General features: G+C 37.0%; 1 long non-coding RNA gene across 2 annotated transcripts; it reads right to left on the bottom strand.

Moving 5' to 3' along the window:
* Window positions 1-12,806: 12,806 nt before the first annotated feature.
* Window positions 12,807-15,916, bottom strand: LOC142527305 (uncharacterized). 2 transcript variants are annotated; one of them, XR_012815441.1, is made up of 4 exons: window positions 15,521-15,916; window positions 15,414-15,481; window positions 13,133-13,230; window positions 12,807-13,024 (listed from the first exon to the last, which is right to left on the bottom strand). It is a non-coding gene; the product is annotated as an uncharacterized LOC142527305 (long non-coding RNA). The 2 variants fall into 2 exon arrangements; XR_012815440.1 differs by having other exon boundaries at window positions 15,414-15,916.
* Between the last annotated feature and the right edge of the window lie 804 nt (window positions 15,917-16,720).

The following is a 16,720-nucleotide window of genomic DNA, read 5'->3' as shown; positions in this document are numbered from 1 at the left end:
ATGGCGACCGTCCATTAAGGTTCAACATCGATGGGTAAGGCTTGACACGTAAAAATGAACGACGTCATATTATTGGGTCCTAATAAACGTGAGACAAAAGTTTACGTAGAGGGTTGCATGGAGATGCAATTGGAAACTACCTTTTAGGAATTGTGATTGGCTGATATTATTCGGGATCATAATTCGCTAATTGGACCTTGCGTACCTACTGAGGAAAGGAGTTTCCCGTTTTCACTATAGGGTAGTGAAAGATGTCAAAACAGTGGGAGTAAACATTTATAAAGTAAAAGTCCATACTTTATATCTTACTAAATATTTTAAAATAGTCATTAACATTTATCTGTTTACTTTTCAATACTTTTTGACAACGTCTTCGATTCGCAATTCGCTATCTGTAATACTCGACAAACACGTATTAACCGGACCTAATTACCTCAATTGGCTAATAAATCTGAAAAATCGTCTTGAATTCGGAAAGGATAGCATATACACTTACTAAGTCGTCCCCTGTTGAGGCTCCGACTAATTGCACTCATGAGGAATTGCAGACTTTCAAGAAATGGTGTGACCATGACTTCAAAGCCAAGTGTTATATGCAGGCTTCTATGAAAGATGAGAAGTCGGTTCTTTATGTGGGCTCTTCATCTGGTACGAAGACTGGTCCACCTGGGAAGGAAAAGAAATGTTCGTTCCAACGTCCCAAGAAGAACGTGCCCTTGAAGAGGCAAGCTCTGAATCCCGTTGTGGCAGCCACACTAGTCAAGGCTGACAAGACTGCTGATATTTGTCATCACTGCAAAAGGCTTGGACATTGGAGGCGTAACTGCAGAGAATATCTTGCCCAGAAGAGTTCTGGAAATGGTATGTTCTATATTGAAGTAAACATTTCAATTAACTCTACTTCTTGGGTATTGGATACCGGCTGTGGCTCACATCTCTGTAATGATTTATAGAGGATGAGAAGAAGTAAGAGACTTAGAGAAGGTGAGACCTTCTTGAGGTTGGGCAATGGAGCAAGGGTTGCTGCCAAGGCTGTAGGAGATTTTTACTTGCTTTTGAACAATTATTTTAATTTAATTTTGAGAGATGTTTTTTTTGTACCAGATTTGGTGAAAAACATTATTTTCATTTCTATGCTTGATAAAGATGGATATTCTTGTTTATTTAGCAAAGGTGTTTGCAACATTTACAAGAATGAATGTTTAATTGGTACTGGAGAACTTGAAAACGGTCTCTATAACTTAAAATTGAAAGATATTCCACTAAACAATGTCCAAGCAATAACAACAACAAACAAGCAAAAACAAGTTACTCTAAATTCGGCACAATTGTGGCATGCTCGATTAGGACATATTTCCCTAAGAAGGATAAACAAGCTAGTGGGAGTAGGCATGTTTGATATGTCTAATATTAATGCTCTCACGACTTGTGAATCCTGTCCAAAAGGAAAGATGACCAAAATTCCCTTTAAGGGCCACGTGGAGCAAGCCAAAGGGTTATTGGATTTGATCCATACCGATGTGTGCGGTCCGCTTAGCATCACCACTAAGCATGGACATGCCTACTTCATCACCTTTACCGATGACTTTTCGAGGTATGGGTATGTGTATTTGATGAAATACAATTCTGAAGCCTTTGAAAGTTTCAAAGAATTCAGAAGTGAAGTAGAGAAACAGTTTTGACGAAGCATCAAGTCACTTCGATCGGATCGAGATGGTGAGTACTTGAGTGCCGAGTTCCAAGAGTATCTTAAAGAGAATGGGATTCTCTCGCAGTGGACTCCGCCCGCTACACCACAGTTGAATGGTGTTTCGGAGCGTCTTAACCGGACTTTGATGGACATGGTTCGGTCTATGATGGTGTTCACGGAGTTGCCGCCATCCTTTTGGGGATATGCGCTTGAGACAGCGGCACTGTTGTTGAACAATGTCCATTCAAAGGCAGTTGACAAGACATCATATGAGATATGGATGGGTAAGCCTCCCAAATATTCTTATCTTAGAATATGGGAGTGCCCTGCTTATGTGAAGCAGGTAGTGAGAGATAAATTGGATAGTCGATCCATTTTATGTTACTTTGTGGGATATCCAAGGAATTCAGTTGGATACTATTTCTATCATACCCAAGAAACAAAAGTGTTTGTTTCTAGGAATGCAACCTTTTTGGAAAACAAATTTCTATTGGATAGAAAAGGGGAGATGATAGAACTCGAAGAGATTCGAGAGACACCCACAATTATAGAACCCACACCCGAAGAGCCAAGAGAGGAGATACAAGCTCCTAGAAGATCCGAGAGAGTCTCGAGACCACCTATGAGGTATGGTCTGCTTCTTGAAGAAGGCCATGATGAGCCTAACCATGGATGTGATCCAAGGACCTTCAAGGAAGCGTTATCTGATGCCGATTCATCCAAATGGCTTGAAGCGATGGAATCTGAGATGAATTCCATGCATTCGAACAAAGTGTGGAATCTCGTGGATCCACCTGAGGGAATTGTTCCCATAGGGTGTAAATGGATTTACAAGAGGAAACTTAGGGCGGATGGGAAGGTATTGACCTTCAAGGGGCGATTGGTAGCAAAAGGATATACCCAAAGACAAGAAGTTGACTTTAAGGAAACCTTTTCTCCAGTTGCAATGTTCAAGTCCATAAGGATTTTTCTACCATAGCTGCATGGTATGACTATGAGATATGGCAGATGGATGTTAAGACAGCCTTTCTTAATGGAGATATTAAGGAAGAGATTTACATGTCTCAACCTGAAGGGTTTACATCTGTCGGAAGTGAGCATATGGTACGCAAACTTCAGAGATCTATTTATGGTCTAAAGCAGGCATCTAGGAGTTGGAACCTTAGATTCGACAGTACAATCAAAGAGTTTGGTTTTACTAAGAATCCTGAGGAACCCTGTGTGTATGAGAAGGTCAGTGGGAGTGTTGTGACATTCCTGGTGCTGTATGTTAATGACATTCTACTCATTGGGAATGATGTAGGAATGTTGCAATCAACTAAGATATGGTTAGCGAGTAAGTTCTCGATGCAGGACTTGGGTGAAGCATCTTTTTTATTGGGAATACAGATCTATAGAGATAGATAAAAAAGATTGCTTGGTCTCACCCAGTCCACATATATTGATACCATCGTGACGCGGTTCTCGATGGATAAGTCCAAGAGAGGACATCTACCAATGTGTCATGGCGTGTCCCTATCCAAGTCTATGTCTCCCAAGACTGATGCAGAGATAGCGGCGATGACAAGCATTCCTTATGCATCTGCGATTGGTAGCATCATGTATGGGATGATATCTACACGTCCTAATGTGGCTTTCGCACTAAGTGTAGTGAGTAGATATCAATCGAACCCTGGTCTTCCACATTGGAAAGCTGTGAAAGACATCCTCAAGTATTTGAGAAGGACCAATAAGTTGTTCTTGGTCTATGGGGTGGAGAACTGAAATTGAAAGGCTATACCGACTCTAGCTTCCAAAGCGATATCGATGACTCGAAGTCAACCTCTGGATTCATATTCATGCTCAATGGTGCTGCTGTCTGTTGGAAGATTTCCAAACAAGACAGTACTGCGGATTCCACCACTGAGGCCGAATATATTGCTGCATCAAATGCAGCAAAGGAGGCTGTTTGGATAAAGAATTTCGTCCAAGAGTTGGACGTCATTCCTAATAGAGTTGCTCCAGTCCCGGTGTTGTGTAACAACACGGGAGCTATAGCTCAAGCAAAGGAGCCAAGTCTCATCAGAAGTCCAAACATGTATTGAGAAAGTACCACATCCTCCGAGAGATCGTGGAAAGAGGAGATGTCTCGATTGACAAAGTCGGCTCCGCAGATAATATTGCTGATCCACTAACTAAGCCTTTACCTGGACCATTATTCGAGAAGTATCGCGAATCGATGGGTTTGAAGCATATGGGTAGTTGGCTCTAGTGCAAGTGGGAGATTGTTAGAGTAGGTGCACGTCGAGCCAAGTGTTGGCCGAGTGTTCACAATGAAACTCTATGTATAAATAATCTTTATTTTAATAATATTTGAAATTATTATTTTGGCACATCTTTATCTGTATACCCATGCTAGTTGCATAGATAAAGCCCTTGAATATACAAATAGTAGAAAGATTATGAGATGCTCATATGATGAGTATCATTAAACTCATATTTGGAATACTGTATATTCTAAACAGTTCCTAGTCGATTCAGCCGCCGCTAAGAAGGATATAGGCCGCTCGAGTTCGAGACTAGTATCTGCGATTGAGTACCATGTTTCATTGGTAGGGGACATTGTGATGTTCGAGCATGCAGATAGGTGCTCCTGGTAGAGTGCACTGAACAACCCTCCATAAAGGACTTTCCAAGTGGTTCTCACTTATCGAGTGGAAACGTCCTAGTTTATGGTTGTACACCATTAGTCCTTATGACCCGGGACAACATTGAGACTCTATGTGCAAGCATTACACTTTGACTTGTTTACCGACTCTTAAGGGGTCATCAGGTGGCAAGGTTGGGTGTTTTGTCGAAACATATAGGAGTCGATGCATTGTAGTCGGGGATTCACCGCTTACCTTCGGGTATGGATATCCTATGTGTATGTAGTATGAAATCTCTTAGCAGAGTATGGTTGTAATTATGAAAGGGGTTTCATAGATTACACCATCGATGCAACTACAACATGACACATAGTATTGATTCATTGACAACTCTTGATATACCAATGGTTGTAGAATCGGTCGGGATATATGAGTTGAAGGGACCGTACTGTACGCTAACCATAATTGAATGGTTCTTGCAGCCACTATCATTTGATACCTAGGGAATCATGTAAGCGATGCTGCTAGACGTTTAACATGATTGGTTGGGTACTATCAGACTTGAGTTCTGACGTTCTTGTTATCAAGGAGTTGATAATTAAGAATGGAGCAATTGGGGTATGCTCGAATAAGGACATGTTTAGTCCGAATCACATAGAGATGTGAACCCACGGCTAGTTGTATCAATGAACCATTGAGGGTCACACAAGTGCTAACTTTCTAGATCCCGTTGAGAACTTAAATAGTTCAATGTGTTGAACGGCTTACAAAGGAGTTTATAAGCGTAAATAAAAATAGAAATATGACTTCTATAAGGAGAATGTAACTTTTAATTCGAGGAAGTGTTCCTAAATTAAAAGTTGGCCAAACGAGTAATGTATTTGAAAATTGTGATTTTCATATACATTATTATGGACTAAATTAAATTAATTCAATTGTTGAATTAATTAAACACTAGTGGACCTAGTAGAGTCCAAATAATTAAATTAATTCAAGTGTTGGATTAATTAAATAACATTTGGACCTTGTATAGCCCAATTAGAAATAATTATTAAACTAGTGGGCTTGAGTAAAATCAAGTAAAGATTAAATGGTCTCAAATGTGTTTGAGACATTTAAATAAAAATCCATAGGCTTTATAATTGTTATAAACCCAAATAGAAATGCATGCATGGGAGATGAAGAGTTGGGATGCTACTTTTTCAACATCCAAGGCATGGCATGCACATGCTCACTTTTACTTTTTCATACACCAAAAAAAACACTCCACTCTCTCTCCTCCAAGGCACTTGGATGAAAATTCAAGTAGAATTCTCCTTAATTTTTGTTCTTCAATTGTCGAGGAATTCTTACACTTCTCAAAGAAAATTGCTCTAATTTTTCTAGTGCAAAATTAGAGTGGATTTAGCTTGTTGGTGGTGGACCTAATTTTGAAGGAAATATTCAAGAACAAGGGAAGCTTGTAGAGGGTCTTGCCTTTGAAGAGCTTAGTTGTTTGACAACTAAGTTGGAGCCATAATCAATCTTTCAAGATTGATAGGTATATTTCTTTAAAACACCCTATGTATGACATTTTGTGTTTTTTGTATTCGCTACACATTATAGAATTAGGGTGCTCGGTTTTCTTGTTGAAAAACAAATTTTTGAAACTTCCGTTGCGCTTTCGGGCACCTTAATCGATCCCCTTTCAGTTGATAGACGTGGTTTTTACATGTTTTATTGCATTAGTTTGTGTGTGTTTGCATTGTGCATGCGTACATTTCATTTACATTTTGTTCATTTTATGATAAACATTTGCATTTGATCATGTCTCACTTGTGTGTGACAAATTTGTAGGAAAAATGACCAGGAAAACCGAATCTAGAGCAAAGTGCGCAAGCCAAGAAGAACATGGCAGAAAGGCTGGCGCCTGAGCGGTAGAAAATTACCGTCCGGGCGCGAAAGGTGAATAGCTAAGATGATTTCCAGAAAGTATGGCGCTCGGGCGGTAATTTCCTACCGCCCGGGCGCGAGATTTATCTTCCGAAGAGCCAAATTACAAAAGATGTGGCGCTCGAGCGGTAATTTTATACCGCCCGAGCGCCACCTATTTTTGGAAAAATATCTTTGCCGATTCTTTACCTTAGTCTTGGCATGTGGATGATATGGGAAGGATTTTTGGGACGTTTCTGTGTGATTCAGACATATTGGAGGGCGGCCACAAGCTTTGGAGAGCACCTTTGCGCTTGAAGTCGAAGATTTTCGGGCGTCGTTCCTTGCATTTTCCTCACGCATAGTATTTCTAATCTAGTTTTTATCATTCAAACATTGTTTTGTTTAGTTTAAATATGAATTCGAGTAGCTAACTTACATATTTGTTGGGATTTAAGGGGACCCTACCCCGAATTTTGATTTAAATTAATTCACATATCGATTTTTGATTTATTCTTGATTATACTGTTGTTTTATCGTGTTGTTAAAGCGTAGCTAACTTTAATATCAATTTTATATTGCGAGTGAGTTCGAGAGAATAACTTGTGATAGGAACGAGTAGTATAATCCGTGGTTCTACAATTTACATAGATATATGAAATTAGATACGCGCCGATAGTTATAGTCCTAAGGGTCGAAAACTAGGGGATTTCATAGATCGACATGCAATTCGCTCTTGATAAATAATTAAATATATTTAATTACTTCATTGAGTAGAATTAGTTTGGCATAGCTCGAGAGAGTGTGTTCAATTGAATAGGAAATCCTGTCGGAAGCATACAGTCATTATCGAACGAATTAATAAATTAAGAAGGGTAGGTGAACCGAAATTCCCAATAAATCCATTTTTCATTGAATTTTAAATCAACCATTTTAATATCATATTTCATTATTTAATTATTGAATCTTTTTAATTTGCATGTTTATTCGAGCATAGTAGTATTAAACCAATCAAACAAATTTTCGTTGCTAAAGATTTGATAATTGAAAATAATAATTGTCAAATACAGTTTTCAGTGGAACGATACTCGTACTCACGTACATTATACTATTATTTGACATTGTGCACTTGCGATTAATTTTTGAACATACAAAATCATATTTTTATTAAAGATTCCACAGTGCAAGTTTTGCTCGATCAGTTACATGCTTGGTTTGAAAGAAAAACGATTATTATATACATGAATTTTATAAAGTGATGAAAATATGAAATGTTGAAGGAAGAGAAGTAATTGTGACTAATACGATGATATGTTAATACGTAAGGCCAAGACTCATTTGATGGGTGAGTGTGTCGCTCATGTCCCTGCCGCCCAGTACTATGGTTACATGTAGATGGATCCATTGACCCCTAATACGAATACGAAATTCGCAATTAACGATCTGAATTCAACGAAAAAGGAAAATGTATATGTATATGATGAATATGAATATGTTTATGATGATATGAAAATGTTTAAGTTTATGCATGATTATGAATTGTAATTTTAAGTAAAAATATTTTCGTTGTTTCATGTGATCTGTATACATATTATTTGCTATTAAGAATATGGTGTGTTGAGTCTTTAGACTTACTAGGTGTGATCGATGTAGGTGAGTATGATGTTGATGGTAGTGGAGGTCTTGATAGGTTGATCTGACTGGACTGAAAGCGCACATAACCCGAGGACCAACGCTAGATTTTCCGCATTATGATTATGACTTATGATTTTAAGTTTATGTTAAATATTTTTATGACTTTTTATTTATGCTTTTGAGTGGTTTTTGAGAGGTTGTTAAATTTAGCTTTATTGCTAAGTTAGAATTTGCAAACGTTTGACGATTTTATACTTTGAACTATTTCTTTTGAATTTTCAAATATAGTTGGTTTTTTATTTAAAAAAAATGGTGCAAGTTATATTTTAAAAATGTATATGTATATTTTTAATTCGGCCAAAGTTTGTGAGATTTAAAAAAAAAAATCTTAGTACTTTTTAAGCAAAACGAGTAGTAAACGTTTCAAATATGAATCAATTTTTTAAAAAATTATAACAATATATATTAAACTGAGTGTGCCAATTGAATACAAAATATTCATAATCTATAAATTAAAAAAAAAATATTAAAAGCCTATAATGAGGCTACCAAACTACAAGAACTGCTAAAATTTTACTACACGATACCTAATCAGATTTATTTGTAATCTCAAACAAAAAAAATTACCTGATTCCTTTGCGTTGGGTCAGGTCGGGATCCAAATTATCAAACCCGAATACCCACTCTTAGTCGGGGAACTCTGTCAATTGCATGCAAGGATTGATCTCCCCAACCCCTCTGCTTGTGATATGCTAGGCTTGCTCATTTGGATATCAACCGTGAATTTTGATTATCATATTTCGAGCCAGTGATCTGGAGGCTACAAAAGAAAGAGAGGAATAATTATAATGACCTCATGGAGTAGTTGGAGACACTTAAGGTGGTCCTTATTCGAGCTAGCGAGGAGGTGGTTCTCTTCGAGCCCAGCTAGTTCGGATCTCATGGACGACAATGAGGCGGTATGATTCCTCCCCCTGAAGACTAGGAATTATAGTGTTGTGCCCAAAGAAAAAAGTAAAATGAGGCCACCACATAATTTTTTTTTTAATCTAGGTGATCAATTGAACATGTTATATTAAATATAAGAGGAGTTTTTAATCTAGGAACAACATGTCATGCTCCAAGACCGAGGCATGTCGACATCCGATGTTGATTAATCACACATTCATAAAATTACAAGTTTTACAGTATATTATACAACCAAACAATATTTTTCATTAATAAGCATTGTTTTTACAGTGAAACGAATGTGAAATGGCTAAATTGAGGAAGTGATTACAATTTAACATTACTAAAACATATGTCTGATCTTGAGCTTTGTCTTATATCACTGGTTCCAAAGCATTTCTTATTCTTGTCTAATTGTTCTCTTTTTTTTATATGAGGAAGAGAGTATAAGGTATGAGTATTTTGTGAAATATTCAGCAAGTGGTCTATCTAGTACGTATAACAAATACATATGAAATTTACATGAATATATTTTAAGCAAACATGTCATAAGAGTATCATGAACAATGTCTTAACTGAAAACACAACATATCAAGAGTGTATCATAAACATATTGTGAACAACAAACACTAAAATTTCATCTCATTTGCTTGGTTTACTGATTTCAGCCAATAATTTATAATCCTCTAAGAGACGAGGTTGTGAAACATTTATAATCATACCGTGCAGAGGCCATATCTTATCAAAATTCGTAAATCCTTACTGATATTAGTCCCTTATTTTTACTTCTCTAAGGTGGTGAAGTCATATAACAGTTATAACCTCATCATATAGGGGTCATATCTAATCATAGTTCGGAAGTCCCCATATCAAGTCGATTCATCACTATTCTTGAAACATAATCTTTAAACTGGACACGAACAAAAGGAATCATAATCTTGAAATGAAGGAAAAATACTCTTGAAACGAAATAAACGTACATAATCTTGAAATTAATGGGACATACTTTTGAAACGAAGGAAAAACGAAGAAACATACTCGGTCAGAGTTTTAAAAAATAGAACATAGACCAAGAAATCTCATATGTATATACTTTTAAAAGTATAAGCCCACTTACTTGAATTTTCATATTTGCATAAACACGAAATTCAGTCAACTTGCAGAAGCGTCTGCGACATATTGAACCATCAGATAGATCCTGAAAGGAATCTTGGATTCCAAAATTAATTAATATTTTATTTTACATTTCTAGACTAATTTAATGATTTGTTTCCCTAGATACACTTAAACGTATTTTTGGAATTATTCAATATAATTTGGGAAATTATCCATAAGATACAATATAACAATCTTGTGTAAAATTTGATTCTAATAAAACTCTTATTTCCTTGTTTATAGGTATGGAGTATCTATGAAGATCTATGTTAAGAACTGATATAAATATGATGATCGAATATTGAAAGGGGTACGCAGTAATAACTACGTTGCTGCTGAATTTCGGACTTGAAGATTGCCATGTGAAGAGTTTAAGTGATTGACTCACACAATCACGTGTTTTGGTTCTGATGTCAACACTCGAAGAACAACACTGACGCAGAATGTTGACCGTCGAGTGGTTTCGTTTGTTTTAAGCGTTGCGTGTTTGAGTTTATGCATATCGGTTTTAGTTGTAATTTATTTTGATGATATTTAATTCCTTGGTGTGTCAAGGAATTTAGTTTTGGTATTTTCACTAGCATTGTTCGGTGTAAAATATTTACATACTTTCTAGTGAATTTTTTTGCCATGAGGCATCACACAAGTATTCGTACTTTTGCATGATTTACGTCTGATCTTTGTTTATCCAATAAAATTATTCCTGTGTGTTCATAATTAATTTCTGCTGCAGTGTTGTGTACTGGTTTTGACAACACCTAAGCACAACACCAAATTTTGATACATTAGTTATTAAATATTTCCTGTATGTTTATGAGCGACAGCCCTTTCAAGTGGTATCAGAGCCAACGGTTGATATACTAAGTGATTGATTATGGTCTTCTGCTGTTCTTACAGGAAATACACAAAAAAAAACTTGATGGATACGTTAGCTTCTAGCCCTGATTTTAGATCACCAATCTTGGATGGATCAAACTATGCCCTCTGGAAAGTCAAGATGAGTATGTACATTAAATCTATTGAAGAAAGGGCATGGCAATGAGTATTAGATGGTTGGTCTCCACCGAGAACAGTTGATGATGATGGGGATAGTAAATTTAAACCTGAGAGTTCATGGTCTAATAATGAAGTCCAAACCTCAAATTTTAACTCAAAGGCGCTCAATGCTATATTCACCTCTTTGATGTCAACATGTTCAGCCTTATCACCAACTGCATTTCTGCTAAAGAAGCGTGGGATATTCTTTAGAAACACTGCGAAGGGTCTGAAAGTGTTCGCAGAACCGAGCTCGGGATGTTAACCTCCAAATTTGAAAGCTTGAGAATGGAGGAGAACGAGACTATTGTTGAATATGATCGAAGATTGCGTGACATTGCAAATGAGGCTTTTAGTCTCGGTGATCCTTTGTCAAATGAAAGATTGGTTAGCAAGGTCCCGAGATCCCTCCCAAAATGCTTCAACATCAAAATCTGTGCTATCGATGAATCTAAGGACACTTCTACACTTAACCTGGAAGACTTGATTAGCTCAGTCCGGACATTTGAGATGAATCTGGACCTATAGAAAAGAAATAAAGGGAAGGCAATTGCATTACAAACCACTGTTAACTCCATGAACAGCCTAATTCAAGAAGCAAATGAATCTAATCTTGGTGAGGAGTCAATCTCCTTGATTACTAAGAAGTTTGGCGACTACTTGAAAAAAATGAAAGACAAGAAGAAAACCGTGTCAACACCAAAACTTTTTTTTGTTCCTTTTGAAAGGAATAAAAGGTCTGCACCTACTCAAGGGAATTTTATATCAAAGAATGAGGTATTGGGTCGAACAGAAACAAAGAAACTTGATTTTGTACAATGTAGAGGATGTTCTGGATTTGGTCATTATGTAAACTAGCCACCGAGGCACACGCGTTGCGTGTGTCATGAATATATGAGGTTAATATATTAAACATTCATGATATTACAACATCATCAATATATGAAGCTAATATATCAAACATTCATGATATTATAAAAGATGTAATAGTAATTGTTTATATATCATTTAAAAAATATCATATGACATTATGGATTTTATGATACTATTTTATAACGAAAGAACTCAAATTGAGCATCATTGTCACACCAATTGTACAAAAATAAAATAAAATTAGATAGATGATAACAAATCAAAAAAATCATTATAATCAAGCATGCATTTCCGAACCGCGACTAAGATATGAAAGAAAAAACACCAACACAGTAACAGACACACACTTTCACCTTGCATTCAAGAAGGGTCTTCCGATATTTGTTTTGTATTTTGGATATCAGAATTGGACGATTACATTCTTTTCTGGTTTGGGGGAATAACTTTGTTTGAGAGACTTGGGAAAAAGAAAGAAACAGAGAGGACGTGGGAATAAATGATAAGTTGGAGAATTTCAGAATTGGATGATTCCAATATTTTCTGGTTTGGGGAAAAAATTTTGTTTGGGAAAGACTTGGGAAAAAGAAAGAAACAGAGAGGACGTGGGAATAAATGATAAGTTGGAGGATTTCGGAATTGGATGATTCCATTGTTTTCTGGTTTGGGAAAAAAATTTTGTTTGGGAAACGTGGGAAAAAGAGAAACATAGAGACGTTGAATTTTTAAAGTTATCAAAAAATTAACATTCCCTTTGCCTTTGACACAGAGAGAAGATAATGGAGGTATAATTTAATAATTAGAACAAATTTTTGGTGTGTCATGACCTACCAAATCAGTTTGTATAAAGTCCTCAGCCTTAATAAAACCTGAAGTTGATATCTTTCAGTTTCACCAATGAATGGACAAAAATTCTATATAAAAATCCAAAAGAATTTATGTGTTACTGTGTAATTTAATATGGATTGACGAAGAAAGATAAAAGTAAAATCATTAGTACATAAAGGAGAATGTAATAATGAGATTGCTCGGCAATATACAAACCTGATATGAATAAATACATCAATTTGTTGAGCTGTAGCGATCACCTAAAGAAAATGGTATCCAGAGATCCACAAAACGGAGTTATACACCAAGATACAGTTTTAATTGTCTGTAAAGAATATAATAAAACAATATTTAAGCATTAAGATAATGATTTTAGTGACTCTAGTACATATTAGAAAATATTAGAAAATAATGATGGGGCCAAGAAGCATACTTCCCAGGTACATGTTTTTCCAAGACGCGTTGCAAGTGCATCTATGCAATAAACAACATCTGCTCGAGGTCTAGAACCAGAAACTACACCAAGAATAGCTGACAAAAAATAGCAGAAAATCTGCATTTTGCATATGCCTGAACTCCAAGGCGTAAATCATAAAAAAAATAAAATAAAAAGAAACTGAAGTACAATATCTGTAGACCAATAAACCAAGAGTTGTGGTATCTCTTAGTTACACTAATGCTCTCCCATATGGCCCATACATTTAATTTTTCTCTGTGATTGACTGGTTAACTGTTTGTGAAGATCGAGATTATTTATGATTCTTATAATTTTATGAGATGAGAGTGAATATAAGACCATGTAAATATAAGGAGGCCACATTGCTTTTTGAACCTTTTGTTGTTGCGGGGCTTCATCCAGATGCCAATTGTGAGGCCCGGGGCCGAAGAGGGCGAGGGGTGATCGCCGGTGCCATCAGTTGCACGGACAATGAGCGGCTCCTGGCAGGCTTCTAGGTGGAGGGAACATGAATGAACCGATCCACACGGGAATGAGAGAGATTCCGAGACTGTTCAATGTAATGGACTGTACAGTTGAAGTGGGCTTAAAAGATTTGATTTGTACTACTCATATCACGAAGGTGCATCTTCTTTTCGGTAGCTCATCACATAAGAACTCCAAAATTAAGCGTGCTTGACTTGGGGCAATTTTGGGATGGGTGACCTCCTGGGAAGTTTCCCAGGGTGCGTATGAATGAGGACATAAGCACGCTGGAAAGACTCGTCTTGATACAGTGAAGACAGTCTCGTCGAATCTAGGGCGTTACAGTTGGTATCAGAGCCGACCTCTCTTAGTACGGTATGGTTCGGGGACGAACCAAGCGGAAGCTGGTGGGCATGTGAGGCCCAGGGCCAAAGAGGGCGAGGGGTGATCGCCGGTGCCATCAGTTGCACGGACAATGAGCGGCTCCTGGCAGGCTTCTAGGTGAAGGGAACATGAATGAACCGACCCACACGGGAATGAGAGAGATTCCGAGAATGTTCAATGTAATGGACTGTACAGTTGAAGAGGGCTTAAAGGATTTTATTTGTACTACTCATATCACGAAGGTGCATTTTATTTTCGGTAGCTCATCACATAAGAACTCCAAAGTTAAGCGTGCTTGACTTGGGGCAATTTTGGGATGGGTGACCTCCTGGGAAGTTTCCCAGGGTGCGTGTGAGTGAGGACATAAGCATGCTGGAAAGACTCGTCTTGATACAGTGATGACAGTCGTCGGAATCTGGGGCGTCACACCAATCTTGAGGTTGTTGAGGATGCATTCATCAAGAGGAAGAAATGTGAAATGGCGAGAGCTGAAATGTTGGACTTTAAAATGCAGACATATCAGCAGCCCGCACTTCGAACATTGGAACCTCAGGTTTGTTGTTTAAATTTTTATTTTTAGTTTTGACATAACATTTGCCTAGCAATCTAGTGCATGCACATGCTCTCTTTGACAGGACTTACTCTGAAAACTCTTCTAGCATTTCATACATAATGATTTCCTCAAAGAATAAGCTTATTCACTCTGAACTGATGTGTTGTAAGAACTTAGTCTTTGTTTAAGGTAGATGCATGTTTTTATCTTAAATTACATATAGATATAACTGGTTCAAGTGAAGATGACAACCATTATGCTTGAAACTATTATTATTTTTTTATTTTCCCTACTATTCAATCTGTTTAAAATGTGCAAAGGCAACTCGATTATTGTTTTTTATTCTTATATTTTTGTTTACAATCAATAGGTGCTTTTTAAGTATACTCCTAGAAAAAATTTGGCTTTGCGATTGAAAGATTTGGCTGCATTTTGCTTTCCTGAAGGTGTTAAGGTGTGTATGTGCCTTGTTCCAGGATTCTTTTAAGAGTGCTACGAACTTGGAAACTTAGCATTTTGGTATCTAACTGTTGTCTGTCAGATAGACGTTAGTAATTCAAAGCAACACAGAGCAGTAGAAGCTTTCTTCAGACCATAACTTCAAATTCCATATTTAAAAGTAGCAGTAAAATGAAAAATGACCCAATATGATTTGCTCCAACTGCTACAGAGTATGACTACATGTTTCAGCATAAATTCAAGCCATATGCACAAATAAGCTTAGTTTCAAACATAAATCCAACATTTTACCCATATATCTTCAAAAATTTCAGGTTTAAAAACGATAAGACCAATTAAATCAATCAAAATTAATCAAACTAAATTAAATTTAAAGATGAAAAAAATTGAAATAACCGTAGGTTGTTGCAGCCAAACCACCGACGCTATGGAGGAGGCGCTGGAGTTGGCGCGTGCGAAGGAAACTAAGGAGAGGATGGCTGGCGTCGAGCATCTCCACCAACTGCTCGAAGTATCGAGGAAAACATATACGGCGTCTGAGGAGACTTTACTCGTGAATGTATGTTTAGATATTCTGAGAGACAAAAATTTTCGAGTTTGTCAGGGTGCTCTACTGACGCTGGCCTCGGCTGTCGTGCTCTCCGGTGAGCATTTGAAACTCCACTTCAAGGCGCTTGTTTTGGAAGGGAAGAGCCGGAGGCGAGACCGACAATTTGAGATGATTTTGTGAAAGAAAGATATTTAACCTGATTGGATCTTGAAAAAACTTGGAGAGGTGGATTGGCACTTGTGAGAGAAGAAATGAAGAAAGGATTTTGGAAGGGAAGAGGCGGAGGCGAGACCGAAAATGAAGAAAGGAGAATGAATTTTGTCTCGTTTGGCACTTGTGAGGGAAGAAATAATCTGATTGGATCTTGGAAAAACGTGGAGAAGAGGAGTGAGGGTAATTTAGGTAGATTCAAAAATAGACCAAGACACAATTTAGTTACTCTAATATTCTTAACTTTAATAAATAGTAAAAGATGAGTGTGCCAAACGACTTCGCAGAAACAAAAAAAATGGTGGTTTCCTTAAGTGACGAAGATACTGATGAAGAACGTGACTCCAAGGAAGGAGATTATTTCACCTCTCTATCTTCCATCAAGAGTGATATTTACAAAATGCAGGTCAATCCCTTTGGTGTTGCCACTGGTGTTGCAACACCAGGTCGCAACACCGTGCCAAAATCGTTGTGTCTTAATGTTAAATCTCTGGAGAACTCAGATGTTGAAAAAATTCAGGGATCGGACCAAGAAGAGCTTACTTTGGAAATTGTCGAGATTATGTATGAAGAACTTTATGATGACTGGCTCAAAAGAAATGAGACAAACTCAATACTTTCCAAAGAAAACACTTAATTAAAGAGCAACATGTCTCGTCTTGAAGTCTTGCTGAGTAGGAAGAAGCTTGAACTATGTAAAGTCAAGGATGATCTTGAGAAGGCATCAAAGACACTTGCTAAATTCAACTCAAGCTCATCAAAACTTGACTCAATGCTATGTAAAGGCCTAAAATCCTTACTTGGAAATTTGCAGAAAATTTAAAATTTTTCTTTTTAAATAATTAAAATTACCTCCTTCATAAATGAACTTATAAATAAAGTTTGATGTTCAATGTGGCAGCGGAAGAATTAACATTTTTGAAATAACAGTAAAAAGTTTTTC

This window comes from Primulina tabacum, chromosome 15 (genome assembly GCF_025594145.1).
Source record: "Primulina tabacum isolate GXHZ01 chromosome 15, ASM2559414v2, whole genome shotgun sequence".
Taxonomy (NCBI): domain Eukaryota; kingdom Viridiplantae; phylum Streptophyta; class Magnoliopsida; order Lamiales; family Gesneriaceae; genus Primulina; species Primulina tabacum.
This window is presented reverse-complemented; position numbering and strand designations above follow the sequence as displayed.